At 38.9% G+C, this 21,057-nt stretch overlaps 1 protein-coding gene across 1 annotated transcript in view; it reads right to left on the bottom strand.

Annotated features, from left to right (window-relative positions):
* The window catches only part of ZNF609 (zinc finger protein 609), a 182,885-nt gene that overhangs the window by 99,259 nt on the left and 62,569 nt on the right, over window positions 1-21,057 (bottom strand). The window lies entirely within an intron of this gene.

Raw genomic sequence — 21,057 nt, 5'->3', positions numbered from 1 at the left:
TGCTGGAGGTACTATGGATGCATGTAGGGCTCTCATGTAATGCTTGTTCAATTATGTCTTACACAAGGGCTCCTGGCTGAGGAGGCAGGAGGAAGTTGAAGTCCAGATCACGTTATGCTAGCTAAGCTGCTTGTCCTGGTGTGGGGCTGCAACCTCTTAGAAAGGAGGCTTTTTTCCTAATTTGTTGAAAGAAGCCCCATGGCCTAAGAGAGGCCCTAGGTATAATGACAAAACAAATCAGACAAAAATCCCTGCCTTCATGGACCTTATATCCCACTGTTGGGGAAGATGGACAAAACCAAAATAAATTATACAGTATGTGAGACAGTGAGAAGGGTTAGGGAGAAAATAAAACAGAGAGGAGGGGATAGAAAGTTTGTGTAGGCATGTAATTTTAGAGTATTCACTAAGAAGGTGAATATAGGCCTTTGCACTTGCCTTACTATCTGCATAGAAGGCCTCCTGGTGTACCCCTACCCTTATTTTTGAATGGCTAGCTTTTTATCTTTCAATTTCAGCCTAAATGTCACCTCCTCAAAGGGGCCTTTCCTTTGAGGGAAGGGGCTGCTCTAAGTAAAACAGCTATCCAAACTTAACTACATAGGCTAGAGTTTAAATTCTATTCTATTTCTTTGTTTAACACCTGATTTAGCTTCCCCATCTGAAAAATGGATAAAAATAGTACCTGCCTTACAGGGATGCTAGGAAGACTAATTACAACCACCACCACCACCACAATAACATGACAATAAAAATGACAATACCAATGACTACTTATACAGCTCTTACCACGTACCAGGCATTATTCTGTGTGTTCTACTTTTATTAACTCACTTTAATCCATTTGATTAATACATTTTAAATGCCTAGCATGGTATTCAGCACACAGGAAAGAAACGCTGGCTGTCATTCTCATTACCACCATCATCAGTGGCCGCATTATGAGCTATTCTACTGAAGTATTTTAAGCACTCTGCCGGCCTTTCTGCTCCACTAAAGGATCTATGCTCCAAAGTTCCTTCTTTCCCTTTCAGGATTAACAGTCTAAAGAAGGAATTTATGTATCAACCTCAACACTCACTCTGTGAAAAATAATTTCTCATTCCTGGCAATGTCATTTCCCATTCCTGGCAATGTCATGGACTTAAAAAAGGGAAAAGACATAAGCCCGTCCTTATGCATCATATGCTTTAAAATTTTTTTAAAATTTATTTATTTTTGGCTGCTTTGAGTCCTCATTGCTGTGCGCGGGCTTTCTCTAGTTGCACTGAGTGGGGGCTACTCTTTGTTGTGATGTGTGGGCTTCTCACTGTGGTGTCTTCTCTTGTTGCGGAGCATGGGCTCTAGGTGCATGGGCTTCAGTAGTTGTGGCACGTGGGCTCTACAGCGCAGGCTCAGTAGTTGTGGCGCAGGGGCTTAGTTACTCCGCGGCATGTGGGATCTTCCTGGACCAGAGCTCGAACCCGTGTCCCCCGTACTGGAAGGTGGATTCTTAACCACTGAGCCACCAGGGAAGCCTGCATCATATGCTTTAAAAGTCTCTAGAGGGCAAGTAGTAAGGTAGTGTGGAACTGGATGCCAAAATCCCTGGATTCACTGATTCACAGAATGCTAGAGGCTATCCAGATTAATCTTTCATTTTACACACGAATGAAATGAGGTTCAGAGAAAGGAAGTTATTTGCCAACTTGCCTTGTTACTTATAGGTAGTTCAAAATGAACCTGGAACCAGAATCTAAATCTCTTACTCCCAGTCCAGCACCTTTTCCATTACTCCATAGAACCACTAGTTCAAAATGGCCATCTGAAGAACAAGGGAACTGAATTTGTTCATCATACAGGTCTCTCCTCAATCTGTTCTAATACTGTGATTCTAATAGGAATGAAACCAAGAAAGAGATAAATACAAACTTTCAATTTGGGGAAATCTTAGGCTTTTAACACTAGATTAAAGTTTAGAAGGCAAAAGGATTGAATCCAGAGGAGTTAAGTACTTGAGTATATAGGTGTGATACTTAAAAGCGGTAATGAAGACTTCCCTGGTGGTGCAGTGGTTAAGAATCTGCCTGCCAATGCAGGGGACATAGGTTCGAGCCCTGGTCCAGGAAGATCCAACATGCCGCGGAGCAACTAAACCCGTGTGCCACAACTACTGAGCCTGCGCTCTAGAGCCCACGAGCCACAACTACTGAGCCCTCATGCTGCAACTACTGAAGCCCACGTGCCTAGAGCCCATGCTCCGCAACAAGAGAAGCCACCGCAATGAGAAGCCCGCACACCACAACAAAGAGTGGCCCCCGCTCGCCGCAACTAGAGAAAGCCCACACACAGCAACGAAAACCAGATGCAGCCAAAAATAAATAAATAAATTTATAAAAAAATAAAATAAAAGCTGTAATGAAATAATCTCCCCATTTGGCGGGAAACACCCTTCAGTGCAAAATTCCCAGATTTAAACATAAATTCTAAGACTGTGTTAAAGTAAACTAGGTTCTGCCCATAGTGGAAAGAAGGATAAACTGGAATAGAATTCTAGATCTGCCATTATTTTTATGACTTTAAGCAAATTACTTTTCTTTATAACTCAGTTCCTATACACAGAAAATGACAGGGTTAGGCTAATTATTTTTAAGGTGCCTTTCAACATTAACAATATATGATTTGAAGCCAAATACAGAACAGAACATTACATCCTTTTAGATTAGCAACATGATTTTCCTTCTTAACAAGCTCTAGTAAGGTCAGCTTGCTATCAGTCTGAAAAAAGGGAAAAGACAGGGAAATGAACAGCTTGGATAGTTAATTACTAAGGCTTAATTATGATTTACAACAAATAAGTACGATAATGAACTTATGAGTGGATGTCTTTTTCAGGAACTACTTAATCATGAAAATGATAGCTGGCACAGTGCTTGGCACATAGCAAATTCTCAAAAATTCACTGAATGAATATGTAAATAAATGAAGTAATTAGCCAATTAGATGCAAGTTTATTTTTTTCAGGCAGGTCAAGCTGATCAAAGAGAACTTTTGATGGCATGGAAGTGAACTTCTTAGACTTTGGCTCTATAAAGAATAAATACACCAGATACACCATATACAAAAGTGCTAATTAATATAGAAGGTGGATGTACTAGTTTCCTGTGGCTGCTGTAACAAATTGCCACAAACTTAGTGGCTTAAAACAACATAAAATTCTCATATTTATGAAGGCCAGAGTCCAAAATCAGTTTCAGTGGGCTGAAATCAAGTGTTGGCAGGGCCAAACTCCCTCTGGAAGCTCTATGGGGGGGAATCTGTTCCTTGACCTTTCCAGCATCTGGTGGCTGCCAGCATTCCTTGGCTTGTTGCTGCATTACTCCAATTCTCAAGGCCAGCATTTTCAAATCTTTCTCTGCTCCATCTTGACATAGCCTTCTCTTCTGTGTGTTCAAATCTCCCTCTGCCTCTCTCTTGTAAGGATACATGTGATTGCCTTCAGAGCCCACCTAGATAATCAAGGATAATCTTCCTGACTCAAGATCCTTAATCACATTCACAAAGGCACTTTCTCCATATAAAGTAAAGGGATTTTACAGGTTCCAGGGATTAGGATGTGGATCTCTCTTGGGGGGAACATTTCTTCCAGCCTCCCACAGTAGAGTATGAAAAATGGTGACAGAGTGGTAACCAGAGTCACAAGAGATAGATCTTAAAGTAGAGTTTGGGAGGGAAGAAATATGGTTTGGAAGGAAAGAAGGGGAAAGGAGATTGAGGAAGAAGGGTTAGTGTGAGAGGGAAAGAATGGTGTATACCAGAGGTAAAAATGGGTGAGCTGTACATAAAGGAAGGCAAATATTTATTTCTTTTTTTAATTTTGGTGGGACTGAAGTAGGAAGTTTCAGCAGGGGAGAGCTTCAAAATAAAATTAGGTATACAGGAGCTTTTTTTTTTTTTTTTTTTTTTGTAAAGAGCTGTGTTTACCAATTGTGTGTTGAGGTGCCCTGGGGCAGTATAACAAACTTAAAAAGGCACTGCTGGGTTTCCCTGGTGGCGCAGTGGTTGAGAGTCCGCCTGCCGATGCAGGGGACACGGGTTCGTGTCCCGGTCCAGGAAGATCCCACATGCTGCGGAGCTGCTAGACCTGTGAGCCGTGGCCGCTAAGCCTGCGCGTCCGGAGCCTGTGCTCCGCAACGGGAGAGGCCACAACAGTGAGAGGCCCGCATACCGCAAAACAAAAACAAAAACAAAAACAAAACAGTGGGGTACTGGCAAAAACAGAAATATAGATCAATGGAACAGGATAGAAAGTCCAGAGATAAACCCGCACATCTATGGCCACCTAATCTATGACAAAGGAGGCAAGAATATATATAATGGAGAAAAGACAGTCTCTTCAATAAGTGGTGCTGGGAAAATTGGACAGCTACATAAAAAAGAATGAAATTAGAACACTCCCTAACACCATACACAAAAATAAACTCAAAATGGATTAAAGACCTAAACGTAAGGCCGGATACTGTAAAATTTTTAGAGGAAAATATAGGCAGAACACTCTTTGACATAAATCACAGCAAGATCTTTTTCGATCTACTGCCTAGAGTAATGAAAATAAAAACAAAAATAAACAAATGAGATCTACTTTTGCAAGGCAAAGGAAACCATAAACAAAATGAAAAGCCAACCCTCAGAATGGGAGAAAATATTTGCAAATGAAGCAACTGACAAGGGATTAATCTCCAAAATATATAGCTTATGTAGCTCAATATCAAAAAAACAAACAACCCAATCCAAAAATGGGCAGAAGACCTAAACAGACATTTCTCCAAAGAAGATATACAAATTGCCAACAAACACATGAAAAGATGCTCAACATCACTAATTATTAGAGAAATGCAAATCAAAACTACAATGATGTATCACCTCACACCTGTCAGAATGGCCATCGTCAAAAATCTACCATGACTTCCCCAGTGGCACAGTGGTTAAGAATCCGCCTGCCAATGCAAGGGACGTGTGTTCGATCCCTAGTCTGGGAAGATCCCACATACCGCGGAGCAACTAAGCCCATGCGCCAAAACTACTGAAGCCTGTGTGCTCTAGGGCCCTCAAACCACAACTACTGAGCCCGCATGCTGCAACTACTGAAGCCTGTGCACCTAGAGCCCATGCTCTGCAACAAGAGAAGCCACCACAATGAGAAGCCGGCGTACCACAACAAAGTAGCCCCCACTAGCCACAACTAGAGAAAGCCCCCACACAGCAACAAAGACCCAATGCAGCCAAAAGAAAAAAAAAATCTACAAACAATAAATGCTGGAGAGGGTGTGGAGAAAAGGTAACCCTCCTACACTGTTGGTGGGAATGTAAATTGGTACAGTCACTAAGAACAGTATGGAGGTTCCTTAAAAAACTAAAAATAGAGCTACCACATGACCCAGCAATCCCAATCCTAGGCATATATCAGAGAAAACCATAATTTGAAAGGATGCATGCACTCTGATGTTCAGTGCAGCACTATGTACAATAGCCAGGACATGGAAGCAACCTAAACGGTCCATCGACAGGAATGGATGAAGAAGATGTGGTACATATATACAATGGAATATTACTTAGCTATAAAAAGGAATGAAATAGTGCCATTTGCAGAGACGTGGATATACCTAGAGACCGTCAGACAGAGTGAAATAAGTCAGAAAGAGAAAAACAAATATCGTATAATATCGCTTATATGTGGAATCTAGAAAAATGTTACAGATGAACTTATTTGCAAAGCAGAAATAGAGTTGCAGATATAGAGAACAAACTTATGGTTACCAAGGGGAAGGTGGGGTGGGACGAATTAGGAGATTGGGATTGACATATATACACTACTATGTATAACGTATATAACCAGTGAGAACCTACTGTATAGCACAGGGAACTCTACTCAATGATCTGTGGCGACCTAAATGGGAAGGAAATCTAAAAAAGAGGGGATATATGTATACATATAACTGAGTCACTTTGCTGTATAGCAGAAACTAACGCAACACTGTAAAGCAATTATACTCCAATAAAAAATAAAGAGAATGGGAAAAGAAAAAGGAAGGAAGGGAAGAGGGAAAGAAAATAAAGAATTGGCAACTCAGTTCATATGTAATGTGAATAATCAAACTGGTAAGAGAATTTGAGAAAAATATTTCTGAAAGAAGTAAATAAAAATTGACCCTTAACAGGAGAAAAAAAAAATCTTGATGGAATAGAACAAGATTTCTGAGCAAGGCCCCTGGGAACTGTTTTCCTGGTATCTGTTGCTTTGAGACATAAATTCACCATGAGCCATCTCAAACGCATTTTACAGAAATCTGTAAATGATAAAGACAAGTTGAGAAAAGGATATAATGGGAGGTAGTGTAGTTAAAATTGTGGAATATAAAGTCAAACTACCTGGATTTTAATCCTGATTCCACAAATCTCCAACTATGGCAAGTTTCTACAACTTCCTAAGATTCATGAATAAAATGAGAATAAGAAATAGTGCCTACCTCATAGAGATATTGCGAGAGGGGTTCTAATCATTCAGTGCCTGGCATATAATACAAGACCATAAATTAAGGCTTAAAAAAATTACACCATGAAGAAAGAGAAAAGTCAAGAACATTCTGTATGCATTTAACACACTTGCTTTTTAGATTGTAAAAGACAACAAAGAAAGTTAACTAGCTGACCAATGCTGCCTCCTTCTTGACTCTTAGTGATACACAAGGAAAGACTGACTTATCAACACATTCTGTTTCTCTAGCATTACCCAAAGGCTAAACAACAAATTCCTGTTCAGAGGGAGAAGTATTAAGACTAGCACAATTACTCTTGATGCCTTTTCGCAAGGAGACTCATGGTGAGAGCAAGAAGGAACCCTAAAACTCCAGTCTGGGGAGGAGGCTACTGAAATGACAGAGCCAACACACTCTGTTACACATTCAGCACAAACTCCCCAGCTGCTTGATTTTCTAAACTTTCAGCATAAGAAAAGATGCTCCTTGGGGAACAGACACGTGAGGATTGATAGGAGATTATCCCCAGGAGCTTTTCACAAGTTATCTCAAATGTAAGGTAGGATTACTGTCACCACTTTACTTATTCATTTATTCTACAAATATTTATTACGTATCCTCTTTATCTCAGCTATTTTCCTATAGTTACTGGGAATACAGGAAACAAAAAAGATGAGGTCGCAGCTCTCATGGTGTCCTTGCATTACAGAAGAGGGAGAGAGTCCATAACAAACAAAACAAGAAAATTTCAAGAAGGGTAAGTGCCAAATGAAAATTAAACATGATTATACGATATGGACTATCTGGGAGGTTACTTTAGATCAGGTGATCAGGGGAAGCCTCACTAAGGAGATGACATTTCAACTGAAACCCAGGACTTCCCTGGTGGCGCAGTGGTTAAGAATCTGCCTGCCAATGCAGGGGACATGGGTTCGAGCCCTGGTCCAGGAAGATCCCACATGCCGTGGAGCAACTAAGCCCGTGCGCCACAACTACTGAGCCTGCGCTCTGGAGTCTGTGAGCCACAACTACTGAAGCCTGTGCGCGCCTAGAGCCCGTGCTCCGCAACAAGAGAAGCCACCGCAGTGAGAAGCCCACACACTGCAATGAAGAGGAGCCCCTGCTCCCCGCAACTAGAGAAAAGCCCATGAGCAGCAACGAAGACTCAACGCAGCCAAAAAGAGGTAAATAAATTTATTTTTAAAAAAACGACAATAGAAAGGTACTTAAATGAATATATAGGTCAGTGTCAAGTGGATACTTACTGCCCTCCTTACTTTAACCAAAATTTGTGGTGAATTTTAAGGCACACAAAAAAGAAACTTATCTTAATATTAAGGATGCTTATTCTAGTATCCTTCCTAACTTGGTTCTCTTAAGAGATGATCAGAATCACCACAGTGATAACTTCAAATGCCTTTTTTTTTTCATTTTAACATCTTTATTGGAGTATAATTGCTTTACAATGGTATGTTTTAGCTTTACAACAAAATGAATCAGTTATATATATAAATATGTTCCCATATCTCTTCCCGCTTGCGTCTCCCTCTCTCCCACCCTCCCTATCCCACCCCTCCAGGCGGTCACAAAGCACCGAGCTGATCTCCCTGTGCTATGTGTCAAATGCCTTTTTGCCAAACCTTAATTTCCTGGTTTTCCTTCTTGCATTCAGTGCTGCTAAACTTAAAGACATTAAATTCATTTACTAAAATGCTTATGTAACTTACTGGGCATTCTTAGTAGCCTAAGCAGACATTAACGGTAAATATGGCACAGTTTTATAAATTATCAACAAAGAACTTACTTTATCCTACTAAAGAAACAAGGACTTAAAAAAGCAAGGACTATTAGTGGACAAAAGGATATGTTTAGGTAGCAACAGGCGTAGCAATGGATCAGTGACAATGCTGTCATTCACTGTAATCTAAGTGGGTTGAAGGGAAGTAGCTGAGTTTGACATGCTCTTATACACAGCCAGTTTAATTAAACTTAGATCACAGATTGAAGCCATACTGAAATGGGTACTCTTCTTTTCACTTGCTCTACAATGAAACATACCTCTGGTATGACAAAATACCACGGAGAATAAATTCTAACTATGGGATTGATATCATTATGCCTGAAAACAAATCAAAATGCATTTTATTTCAAGTTCTATAAAAGTAAACCTTCATTGTTTGCTCTCAACTTCTAAATGTTAACCTCTCCCTTATACCACGCCCCCTAAGACCAGAGAAGCTACAACACTCAGTATGCTTACATCTCCTCTCATGTGATTATCCTGCACTATACTGGATTTCATAACATGCAACTTCCCTTACCACAACAGCTCTCTCTTCTCTGAGCCACCGGGGCGATTACTGTGGCTATCACTCATCTGGCTCATCTATTGTTTGGTATATACTTAGTTATCGTCTTAATCCTTTTTATAAGTATAGGTCCCCCCAAGCCCCACCAATTACACTTCAGACTTCTTACTTGGCATAGTAACTACTCTCTCCCTCCTCACGCGCATGCGCGCGTGCACATACATGGAAGCACACATGAAGCTACCGCTAATATTAAGATTAAATTTTTGCTGGCTTCTGCTTCTGAACCATAAACTCAGGTTATTGTTTAATTATAACAATTATGATATTATTGCAAATAAAGCCTACTTCCTATCTGTCTAGCACCATTAGTTAAATCTAAGAAATTTAATAGAATTCAATAGAGTCATCTCAACCAGGAACTCTAAGAATGTGTGTGGCTGTGATACAGAGGGATTACTAGTAACATATGAACCCAGGGTGGATGTTGTATTAGTGCCTCCCTCAAATAAAACGATATAGGCAGCCAAGCATTGTGGCAAGATGACCAGCTTTAAACTTACACACAGACCTAGGTGATAAATCAACTTCTGCTCCTTTCTAGTTGTGTGACCTTGGGGAAGTAAATGTTTCTAAGCCAAAATGCCTTCAAATGTAAAACGAGAATAGTAACCCCCTACTTGTCAAGGCTGTTGTGAGATTATCAAGATAAATTATTGCCTAGCATGGTCTACTTTGAAGGCACTCAAAATAAATGATAGCCATTATTACTAATTACAATGACTTTCAGTGAACAGACTTTTTACATTTATTTGGCAACCAACATTCATCAATATCCTTGGTATTATGCCAAAGTGATATATAGGCTTGTACTTAAAAGAATGAAAAGTGGATCTTGGAGAATGAAAAGATTAAAGTGAAATTATTAGGTTTTATACCAGGATCTGGGATTTATTCTCAGGAGTTTGCAAGAAGTTTGGTGATCTGTAAAATTCAAAAGGATAATTCAGATGCCAGATGTTACATTATTAAACATAATATCAACGTTTTCACAGGCAGCAGTAGGTACATCCTTATCTCACTTAAATATGAGCACAAACTCCAGTTCTTAAGGTAGCTTAACAAATGGCACGCATTAAGCCACTTTGAAAAATACTAATTGAATGACTTTCATCCTCATAATACCCCAACACAACACTGTTTAGTTCCTAGTCCTCAGAGGAGAGGAAACATAATGTTAACAGTTGATCTGTTGCCTAGCATTGGTTTTTGGCCATAAGACCTTAGTTGGTACAAGTTTCTCTCTAGAGATCAGCTCTGAAAGACATGAAAACTATTACAAGAAAATCCGTTTTGCATTATAAAAAGGAAGTTAGAATACACAAACCTTATGTCTTAAGAAATCAAATCTCAATAAATAGCATTATTATTTGTTTGAAATTAAGATCTATTCCGTTTTGGTTTGTTATGTTAAGACTGATATAGTATAAAGGTTGGGCAATGGGACTCCAGCAATCAGTGAAGAACAGACAAGGACCAATTCCCACAAAGATTACTCTAGAATAGACAGACTGACAAACAAGAAAATAAAGTGGTAAGCGTTATTACAAAAATAAAAGAAGGTAATGGGTTAAGAATAACTGGGGAAGGAAGTGGTTCTGGAAGAACTGATGGCTGAATGGTGAGTAAATCAGCTATTAGGGAGGAGCAACCGGGTTGAGAGACCAGCAGAAGCAAAAACTCTGAGGCAAGACCAGAAACAAATCTTGTGTGACTGGTATATGAATGGGCAACAGTGATTAAGATCACATAAATAGGCAGTCATAGTCAGAGATGCGGGACTTTTGGGCTTTGGTAAAAGAATTTGGATTTTATCCTAATTTGATGAGTCAGAGGATTTCTAAGCAGAGAAATTAGGGACATTGAGACTGACTGAAATCTAAAGATGCTGTTTTCCCACAAAGTTCACAGGTTCATATAAAGCCTTTCAGTGTTCATGAGAAATGTATGGAGCAAGTTTAGCACTTAAATTAAAATACAAATTCTATGGATTTCAGCCATCTTTGACCTGTTTCTATTCCTTGCTTCCCTAATCCAGTCAGTTAAGTCTTGCCAATATCTCCTTCAAAATCATCATTTATTTATTCCTTTTGCCAAGCATCACACTTTAAAATCTTTTCCATCTCCGTTCTTTTCCCCCTTTTCCCAATCATGTGCGCATGGGCATAAATGCACAGGAAATGTACGAGGTAATTTTTTTTTTTTTTTTGCAGTACGCAGGCCTCTCACTGTTGTGGCCTCTCCCGCTGCGGGGCACAGGCTCCGGACGCGCAGGCTCAGCGGCCATGGCTCACAGGCCCAGCCGCTCCGCGGCATGTGGGATCCTCCCGGACCGGGGCACGAACCCTCGTCCCCTGCATCGGCAGGCGAAATCTCAACCACTGCGCCACCAGGGAAGCCCAATGTACGAGGTAATTTTATAGGGAGGTCCCTCAGTTTTCTTTGTTAGAATCTAAATGAGTATGAAACAGTATTTCATTTCCGGGAAGAGGAAATAAGGGGTTCACTGGGTAAGAGAGGAATATGAACAAGGAATGTATAAACTCTATCTAGATGAAACAGCACCTGATGGGTTGTAGAAAGCCAAAAGATCCTTTGTTGATAAAGATGAAACAAAAAACTAGGGATACACCAGGAAGAGCAAATGAAATTGAAAGTATGTGGTTACTCTAGATCCGGGACAGATGTATAGCAACCCATCTGGTGTAAGATATGGCTACACAAGCTCCTATTTTCCTCTACTCTGTTTATCAAAACCTTATTCTCCTTAAAGACCTGGTAAAAAGACTGCCCTTAGAGAGGCTTTCTGTGACCCTACCAAGCCAGAATTAATTTTTTCTCCTTTACAGTCTCATATTTGAAGTTCTATTTCACTCAAAATTATTTTGTCTTATGCTACACTACTATTCTTATGGATACTATTATCCATCTTGCTTATACCACAAAGGGGGTGAACAGGAGAGAAAGGTGGAATACTAAATGAGATATCTGTAAATTGGGAAGGATTAAACAAATTAATTTATTCAGTTAATATTTATTGAGCAGCTACTATGTGACAGAAGTAAAATCTAAGCTGAGATCAGAAAAATGAATACGAGCCAGACAATAACAGTAATAAATATTAGTGATTTTTAAGTGCCAAGTACTGTATATATTCCATATATTCACACACTGATTCTCTCAACTACCTCATGAAGCAGGAGTTTATATCCTTGGAAGTGGTGGGGAATGTTAGCAGTTATTAATATAATTAATTCATCATATGTCCATCTTTCCTATCAGATTCTGAAATTCTCTAGGAGACCATGTCATTTTTTAATTCCCCCAAACAATGACCACTACAGCAGATGATAAATTAATGTCAGAACTGGGAATACTTCACACAAAAGCTTTTCTAGTGCTCAGCCGCAGGGCCCCTTCTAAGAGGTCCTCACCTGGCTACCAGTGGTCAGTTTCCCTCTTATATCAGACCCCAGAGCCTCAGTGGTTGTTGTCACTCAGCCACTTTAATCTTTGAGGTTTCCTCCACCCCATCCCTGGCTGACTAACCAAGAAAGTCAGGTCAGCTTTTGGCTCTCCACTTTTTATCTCCAGGAATCGAATCTCCCCGTCATCACTTTTTTATTCCATCTTTAAGCAGAGGTATCATTTCTTTCCAAACAGACACTGCAATTAAGGCAGAGTAACAAGCACCTCCACAGTCTAAAATGAAAAATTTATATCTTTGAGGCTCCACATTAAATAGTTCACGAGGTTAGGGCCCAGCCTGGGAATTATCCTCTCTGGGCATTTCTTCATATTCCAGCCAAGGCTAAAGGGGTGAATTTAACTGCAAAGGCATGAATTCCTACAGATACTAAAAAGGTCACTTAGTATAACAGCTCAATTTCAAACTGGGGGATGGAAATATGGTAAAATTGAAAAACCTTTACTTCTTGGGTCAAGATCCAAATGAAAGATTTGCTGACTAAAAGAAAATGGGGTGGAAAGAAAGAAAGAGAAAGAGAGAAAAGGGGGGGGGGAGGGAGAGAGAGAGGAAGGAAGGAAGGAAGGAAGAAGGAAGGAAGGAAGGAATGTTTTAGACTTTCAAAGCTGTACAAATGAATCTATAAAACTCTTTGAAATAAACCTCAAGAGTTTAAATACCCAAATTTCCCCACACTGTAAACAGTTTTAATTTTCTATTTGAACTGTACGTGTGTGCTAGACAACAAATTTTTATTGAGCAGTTACTATGTGCCAGTCAAGGAGGATATGATGATGTGATGGTAGCAGAAAAAGAATGTGTTGTAGTCAAACATCTAGGCAATGATGATATAACACGGCAAGGGAAATACAGGAATCTAAGGGAACACAAAGGAGTATCTAACCCAGTTTTAGGGTCAGGAAAGACTTTCCAGAAGTAAAATCTAAGCTGAGATCAGAAAAATGAATACGAGCCAGAAAACAATAACAGTAATAATTATACAGTGCTTTTTAAGCGCCAAGTACTATATATATTCCATATATTTACCCATTGTTTCTCTCAACTACCTCATGAAGTAGGAACTATTTTTATTATCTACCTTGTATAGATGAAGAAACTGAGGCTTTGAGAGATTACGTAATTTGCCAAGGTCACACTGCTAAATAGGGGCAGAAACCAGGATTAGAACCAATGTACTCTAGAGGCTCTATCTCTACATCAAGATAGGAGGTGATGGGGTGAGTTGGAAAGAGATGTTAAGAAAGGGGAAAATGAGAGTGTGACAGACAGAGGAATGTATGCGTTAAAACTTGGAGAGGAGAAAAGATACAGCAAGAACTGAAGGAAGCTCAGTATGGTGGGCTGTTGGGAAAGGTTAAGAATGTAAATGTAAGAGAAACCAGATTAAGCTGGGGTCCCTCACACCTTGGATTAAGGCAGTCAGTATCAAACCCAGGAATCATTAGTGTGTATATTACAGCAATGAGCTTATTATTTCTTCATGTCTCTTCCTTTGGGACAATCTTCCTTATACAACCGTCAGAATTCATTCAACTTCCTGAAACATCATTTTCATGATATCACTACCCTGCTCAAAAAGCCTTTAGTAGCACTCCATTGACTATAGGATTCATTCCAAGTTATTGAGCCTTTGTAAAACAGCCTCCATCACTCTTCTAAACTTTGTTTTCTACCAATCTCAATCACAAATTTCAGCCCCAGATATAATTATTTTTTTGCCCTTGGAACAAACACTTTGCTGAATAAAAATTTGGAAGAAATATTTCAATTTCACACTTTGTATCATACTTCAACCTACAAACAATATATTTATCACACTTGCACAGTTTCACAATTTTGAACGGGTGCACAGAGGAGGGAAAAGAATTTGTGCAACAGTACCTTAATATTTCTCAATGTTCCTTAAAATCATTACATGTATAAAAAAATCTTTTACCTCCAGCTAATGGAAAGTATGTAAAAAACTACATTTCAGGTTTGTTCAGTGGCAGATATTTTAGCATTCAGAGTAGCATCTGTCATACAGAACACCATAATTTTAAGTGAATAAATTTGGGCTATCCTCAAGAGCCAGAATTTCATTCTTATCAGAAATGTCAGGAAAAAGAATTAAATTTAATACCAAATAAGCCTAGATTTTGGGGTATAATTATCCTGTTTCCTCTTTGAGGTTTTGGATCTTTAATGTTTAAAAGTCCTATTGCATTTCTCATTTATTGTAAGTTATATTAAATCCTTTTTCAAAGCAGGTAGAATATAAATAAAAATTTAAAAATCCTTGGAAGTGGTGAATAACTTTAAATATATACTAAATCTTGGTCATGAAAAAAATCTCAAAAGACCTAGCTAATGTTACAACTGTTAAAACACAATGTATATGATAACAATTGAGTACTTGTGAATATGGTATCATGAGGTTTAATCTAGTCAGATTAAACACACTGGTACAATGCCAAAGACTAGCAGTGTTATTAGTGGCTAGGAGAGAAGGACAAAGATTTCTGTGTTAAATTTTTACTTAGGAAACTGATCACTTATTTAACTTGTCCATAAAACAGTATCTGATCATCATGAGGGCTAAACAAGTTAATGTATACAAAGCATTTTGAATAATACCTGGCAATTAATAAGTGCTGTGCTTATTACTGACAGCAGATTAGTGGTTGTAACGAAGGGCTCATACAAATAATTAAAACAAACTGAGATCCACAAAGTCCCAAAGATCAAACAAACAAAAAAGAAAAAAACAAAAAAATCAAAACAGAATTTACAAAAAATATATAGAAATAGGTATCAAACATTTAAAAATTATTTAACCCTATTATTTTACTTCTAAGAATTTACCCAAGAAAAAAGATGCAAATGAAAATGTATGCATGAAAATGTCCACTGTAGGAGTATTAATATCTAAGAATCTATCCACAAAATAAATGTAGATTAAACTGTCTAGTAAAAGAATCTGAAATTTTATTTATAAGTAAAAAGATGAAAAAGCTCTAAAAGTTTAACATTAGGGAGTTAAGGAAATTGTTCCATAATTTATGATATACCTTGACTCTGGAGTATTTAGCAACAACTAAAAATGTTTACAGAAAATTTTAAATGAAATAAAGAAGTTGAAAAAGCAGTAGGAGTTCAGTGGTACAAAGCAAAATGTATATAATAAGAGAAATGTAGGCACTGTTACAAGTGGTTATTGCTACATGTTAGGAAAACACAGAATCTTTGGGTTCCACTATGCAAAGAACTGGAAACACAATTAGAATCCCTACTAAATAATTCCAAAGCTATTATTGCAAAGTTGTGTAAAAAAAAAGAAAGACTGTACCAAAGTCAATTAGGACCTACAACTGTATGGCTGGCAGTAAGTAGAAGTGACAGTTTTTACTTGTTTTGCAAATCACATGCAGCACACTTCAAATAAAAATATCTTTTTAAGAAGAACAAGCAGGTAACAAGGATGAGATGACAGTGGAGAGAAAACAAATACTTCATCCTGAGTTCAGATTTCATCAAAAGTCAGTAGTAAGTAAAGAGATCTTTTCTTGTTTTAGACATGTACTAAACATACTTGGGTTAGCCCCAACAGTCTAGAGCCTCACCAAATAAAGAAAAAAATGACCAAGGTATAAAATGAAATTTTCACAATGACTTTTATCCCCACAAACATTGCTACCCTATGGATTTCATCATCACTCTGAACTGCCTCACCTCTAGGATATTAAATGACAAATGCCCTCTGATCTTAATTCTAATCCCTTCTCTCTAGGCCCCTGGTCCTACAGGTCTCTACGATCGGTTACTGTGAGCCACTGGAGAACTCCAGTACTTCGATTTTTTGGTCACATTCCAGGTTTACCCTGATCCTCACCAACACTTCCCTTGCACTTGGCTTGACTTCAAGACCATTTAAATTAGGATCTTACTATGGTGGATTTCATAAACCACAACTAACTACGAAAAAAAAATTACGAGACTAATATACGATTGATAACTTTGTATTTAGTCGAAAAAGGATACCAAAATAAAACCCCAAACACCATCATCTACCATCATAATTTCATAAAAGGGCACTTAAATACCAAAAGTAGGAAAGGCAATTTCAAAATAAAGGACAGTACCTTCCCAGGAAGAAAAGAAAAAAGACAAAAAGAATTAAATTTTTTCAGCTGTAAAATATTTCTAATTTTCAAATTTTTAAAATTTCCTTTATAATATTTTTTTCTGTGTAATCATTTTCTTTACATAAGGATGTCTAGTGCCACCAGAACTGAAGCGTGGATGTCACTTCTGAATTTTCAGAACGGAACAGGAGGCAGTTAAGGGACATCAGTGTCTGCCCTTCAGCAGTACTTGGACTTTTCCCTGAAGGGCTGGGGATAGCAGACTAGGTCTGGAAAAGGCTGCAGGGCCACCTTCCATCACTCAACATGAAGAGGACAAAATGTATATGGCAAGAGAATTTAAAGACCACTAAAAAATACGCATGGATATTTTGTTTTAGAATACATCTTTTGTAAGTTCTTCTTAGAAGGTATTTTCTCCACTTCAGTATTGATTCTTCCTTTCCCCTCTCCTTTAAGAAATCTGCCCCTAACCACACCAACCTCTTCCAGGGACACTTCTAATAAATGAATGGACTGTGTGGGAGTAGGAGGATAGGAGGTATTAAAGATCTAACTCAGAGGAGAACCACTAAAAGATCAGAGTTAAATATTTGAAAATTTAAAACAAGAGATGCAGAGTGAGTTAGAGCAATGGCTTGCAACCTCTCTGACTATAACATATAAAGAAAATTACATTTTATTTAATCATCTCTCTTAGACTGTTATACATTTCTCTCCCAAATGGTCTCCTTGCTTCTACCCTTGACAACCCTCAGTCTATTCTCAGGACAGGCTAGAGGGATCCCATTAAGAACTAAGTGGTGAGACTTTCACTTCCAATGAATAACACAGATCAGATTTATCCTCCTGCCAAAAAACAAGGAAAAAAAAACAATAAAAATATATGAAACACTTTTCAAGACCCTGGACATCAGGAAATGAAAATAGTGATTCCTGAGAGATTAGAAACAAATGAGGTAAGCTCTCCAAATGCCCCAGCTCTGCCTGAGAGAATTTCTAAGCAGCTGTATAGGAAGGAAGAACCCAATCATAACCCAGCAGTCATCCAGAGATGACAGAGCTGGAAGTTTGGAGAGGTCAAAGCAGCTCAAGTTTGCAGGGCAGAGTACATACAACAAAGGAAAGTGCTGCCCCAATTGTGGAGATGTTCAGAAGGTCCCTTCAGGTTGTCAGCTGAGTGCCAGTGAGCACCTGTCTGTGAGGAACCTACCCAAGGCTAGGAAGAGAACCACCCAAAAGAATTAGAAGGGAAAAATACCTGTAGCTCACATAGGACAGGGAAGAGTGCCTGTTCCTACCACCAGGGAGGAAAACCTCATAATTCACAGGGCATCAGATAGGATCCACATTAGGGTTCAGCTTTAGTAGTGGAGAAAATCAGCCCTTCTTGAGCACTGCTTTGGTCCTACTAAGGAAGTTTAAAAGGATAAACTATTTCTGAGAAATCAAACCACAACTCAGAATAAAGCTCAAGAATATTTAAAGTAATAAAAAAAATATCCAGCACAATGTCTGGTATTGAACTCCCAGGCATGCAAAGAAGCAGGAAAGTATGACCTATAATGAGAAGGAAAATTAATCTATCAAAATCAACCCAGGGCTTCCCTGGTGGCACAGTGGTTGAGAGTCTGCCTGCCGATGCAGGGGACGCGGGTTTGTGCCCCGGTCTGGGAGGATCCCGCGTGCCGCGGAGCGGCTGGGCCCGTGGGCCATGGCCACTGAGCCTGCGCGTCCGGAGCCTGTGCTCTGCAGCGGGAGAGGCCACAACAGTAGGAGGCCTGCGTACCGCAAAAAAAAAAAAAAAAAAAAAACACAAAAAAAATCAACCCAGAAATGACATAGATGATAGAACAGACAGAACATTAAAACAACCATTTTAATATTCCATATATTCAAGAAGCTTGAGGAAGGATTAAAAATGTTAAGTGGAGGGACTTCCCTGGTGGTACAGTGGTAAAGAAACCACTTTGCAATGCAAGGGAGGCGGGTTCAATTCCTGGTCAGGAACTAAGATCCCACATGCAGTGGGGCAACTAAGCCTGCGTGCCACAACTACTGAGCTCACCTGCCTCAACTAGAGCCTGTGTGCCACAAACAACAGAGCCCACATGCTCTGGAACCCATGCGCCACAACTACAGAGCCCACGCGCCCTGGAGCCTGCGTACCACAACTAGAGAGAGAAAACCCTCACACCACAACTAGAGAGAAGCCTCCACACCGCAATGAAGAGCCCGCATGCCCCCAACAAAAGATCCTGCATGCCTCAACGAAGATCCTACATGCCGCAACTAAGACCTGAGGCAGCCAAAAATAAATTAAATAAATAAATAAATGAATAATAAATCTTTAAAAAAATGTTAAGTGGAGTTTTGTAAATATAACAGATCTACATAAAACTTCCAGAGATGAAACTATAATGTCTAAGATGAAACAGACACTGTTGGAGATTAATGGCAGATTAGACAATTCACAAGATAGGCTGGTGAACTTGAAAACACAGCAACAGAAATGATCCAAAATAAAATACAGTGAAAAAAAGTCTGAATAAAAGAGACAACTTCAAGTAGAATAATAAGCATGTAATTCAGGTCTCCAAAGAGGGGAAGAAAAACATTTGAATAATAGCTGAAAATTTTTCAAAGTTGATGAAAACCGTAAGTTCACAGCAACAAGAATCACAACAAACCCCAAGCACAAGAAGCATGAAGAAAATTAAACCAAGGCAAATCAAAATCAACCTCATTAAAATGAGTGATAGAAAAAATTTTAAAGCAACCAAGCCTAAAATTTTTTAATCACTAAATTTACTTAAATTTTATTTAAAATTTAAAAGCAGACTCACATACAGAAACAAATATAAGGGTGACCACAGATTTGACAGAAACAATGCAAGCCTTGAAAGACACAAACTACCAAATCTCACTCAAGAAGAAAGATAATCTGAATAGTCCTCCCTCTGTTAAAGAAATAGAATTTTTAGTTAAAAGCATTACCACTCCTACTTTCCCAGTCCTCCACTCCCTGAAAAATTCTAGGCCCAGATGGCTTCTCTGGTAAATTCTACTAAACATTAAAGGAAGAAATAATACCAGTTCTGCACAAACTCTTCCATGAAATTCAAGAGGTGGGAATACTTGCTGACACATTCTATGAGGCCAGAATTACTCTAGTACCCAAACCAAAGACATTATATGAAAGCTTTAGATCAATATACTAATGATTATGGATGTAAAAATTCTTTAAAAATTAGCAAATCAAATCCAAGAATATATAAAAAGGTTACCACATCATGATTGAGTTTTATCCCAGGGATATATTGTTTGAATATCTGAGACTCAATCAATGTAATTCACCACTAACAGAGTAAACAGTAACAGACTAAAAATGTTTTTAAAGTATGTAAGCATCAGGACTTCCCTGGTGGCGCAGTGGATAAGAGTCGCCTGCCAACGCAGGGGACACGGGTTCGATCCCTGGTCTGGGAAGATCCCACATGCCACGGAACAACTAACCCCATGCACCACAAATACTGAAGCCTGCACGCCTAGAGTCCATGCTCTGCGACAAGAGAAGCCACCGCAAGGAGAAGCCCATGGGCCACAGCGAAAAGTAGCCCCTGCTCGCCACAACTAGAGAAAGCCCATGCAGAGCAACGATGACCCAACGCAGCCAAAGATAAATAAAATTAAATCTTTAAAAAAAAAAAAGTATGTGATCATCTCAGTAAATGCAGAAAGAGTACCTGGCAAAATCTAACAACTATTCCTGATAAAATGCTCAGCAAACTTGGAATTGAAGGGAACTTTCTCAATCTGGCAAAGGGCATCTATGAGGAACCTACAGATAACATCGATTTTAGTGGTAAAAGCAGAATGCCTTCCCCCTAAGGTCAGGAATGGAAGGATGCCTACTCTCACCACTTCTATTGAGCATTATATTAGAGGTTATAGTTAGTGCAATAAAGGCAAGAAAAAGAAATAAAAGGTATTCAAAATGGAAAGGAGTAAGCAAAACTCTCTTAATTTGAAGAAGACATGTTCGTCTAGCTAGAAAATTCTACTGAGCTACAAAAAAGCTACTAAGAACTGATATATGAGTTCAGCAAGGTCACAGAAAATAAGATCAATTTACAAAAATAAATTTTATTTCTATTATATATCAATGAATGCTCAGAAATTGAATTTCAGAAATGTAATTTACAATAGCATCAAAATATGAAATAAGGGGCTTCCCTGGTGGCGCAGTGGTTGAGAGTCTGCCTGCCGATGCAGGGGACATGGGTTCGTGCCCCGGTCTGGGAGGATCCCACATGCTGCGGAGCGGCTGGGCCCATGAGCCATGGCCGCTGAGCCTGCATGTTTGGAGCCTATGCTCCGCAACGGGAGAGGCCACAACAGTGAGAGGCCCGCGTACCGCAAAACAAAAACAAAAACAAAAAGTATGAAATAAGAATAAAACTGACAAAAAATGTGCAAAATCTATACACTGAAAACAAAAGACTGCTAAGAGAAATGACAGAAGACCTAAAGTAAATGAGATATACTGTGTTCATGGATCG

Source organism: Lipotes vexillifer, unplaced genomic scaffold (genome assembly GCF_000442215.2).
Source record: "Lipotes vexillifer unplaced genomic scaffold, Lipotes_vexillifer_v1.1 scaffold1019, whole genome shotgun sequence".
NCBI lineage: Eukaryota > Metazoa > Chordata > Mammalia > Artiodactyla > Lipotidae > Lipotes > Lipotes vexillifer.
The sequence above is the reverse complement of the archived record's forward strand: the minus strand, read 5'-3'. Positions and strand labels throughout refer to the sequence as shown.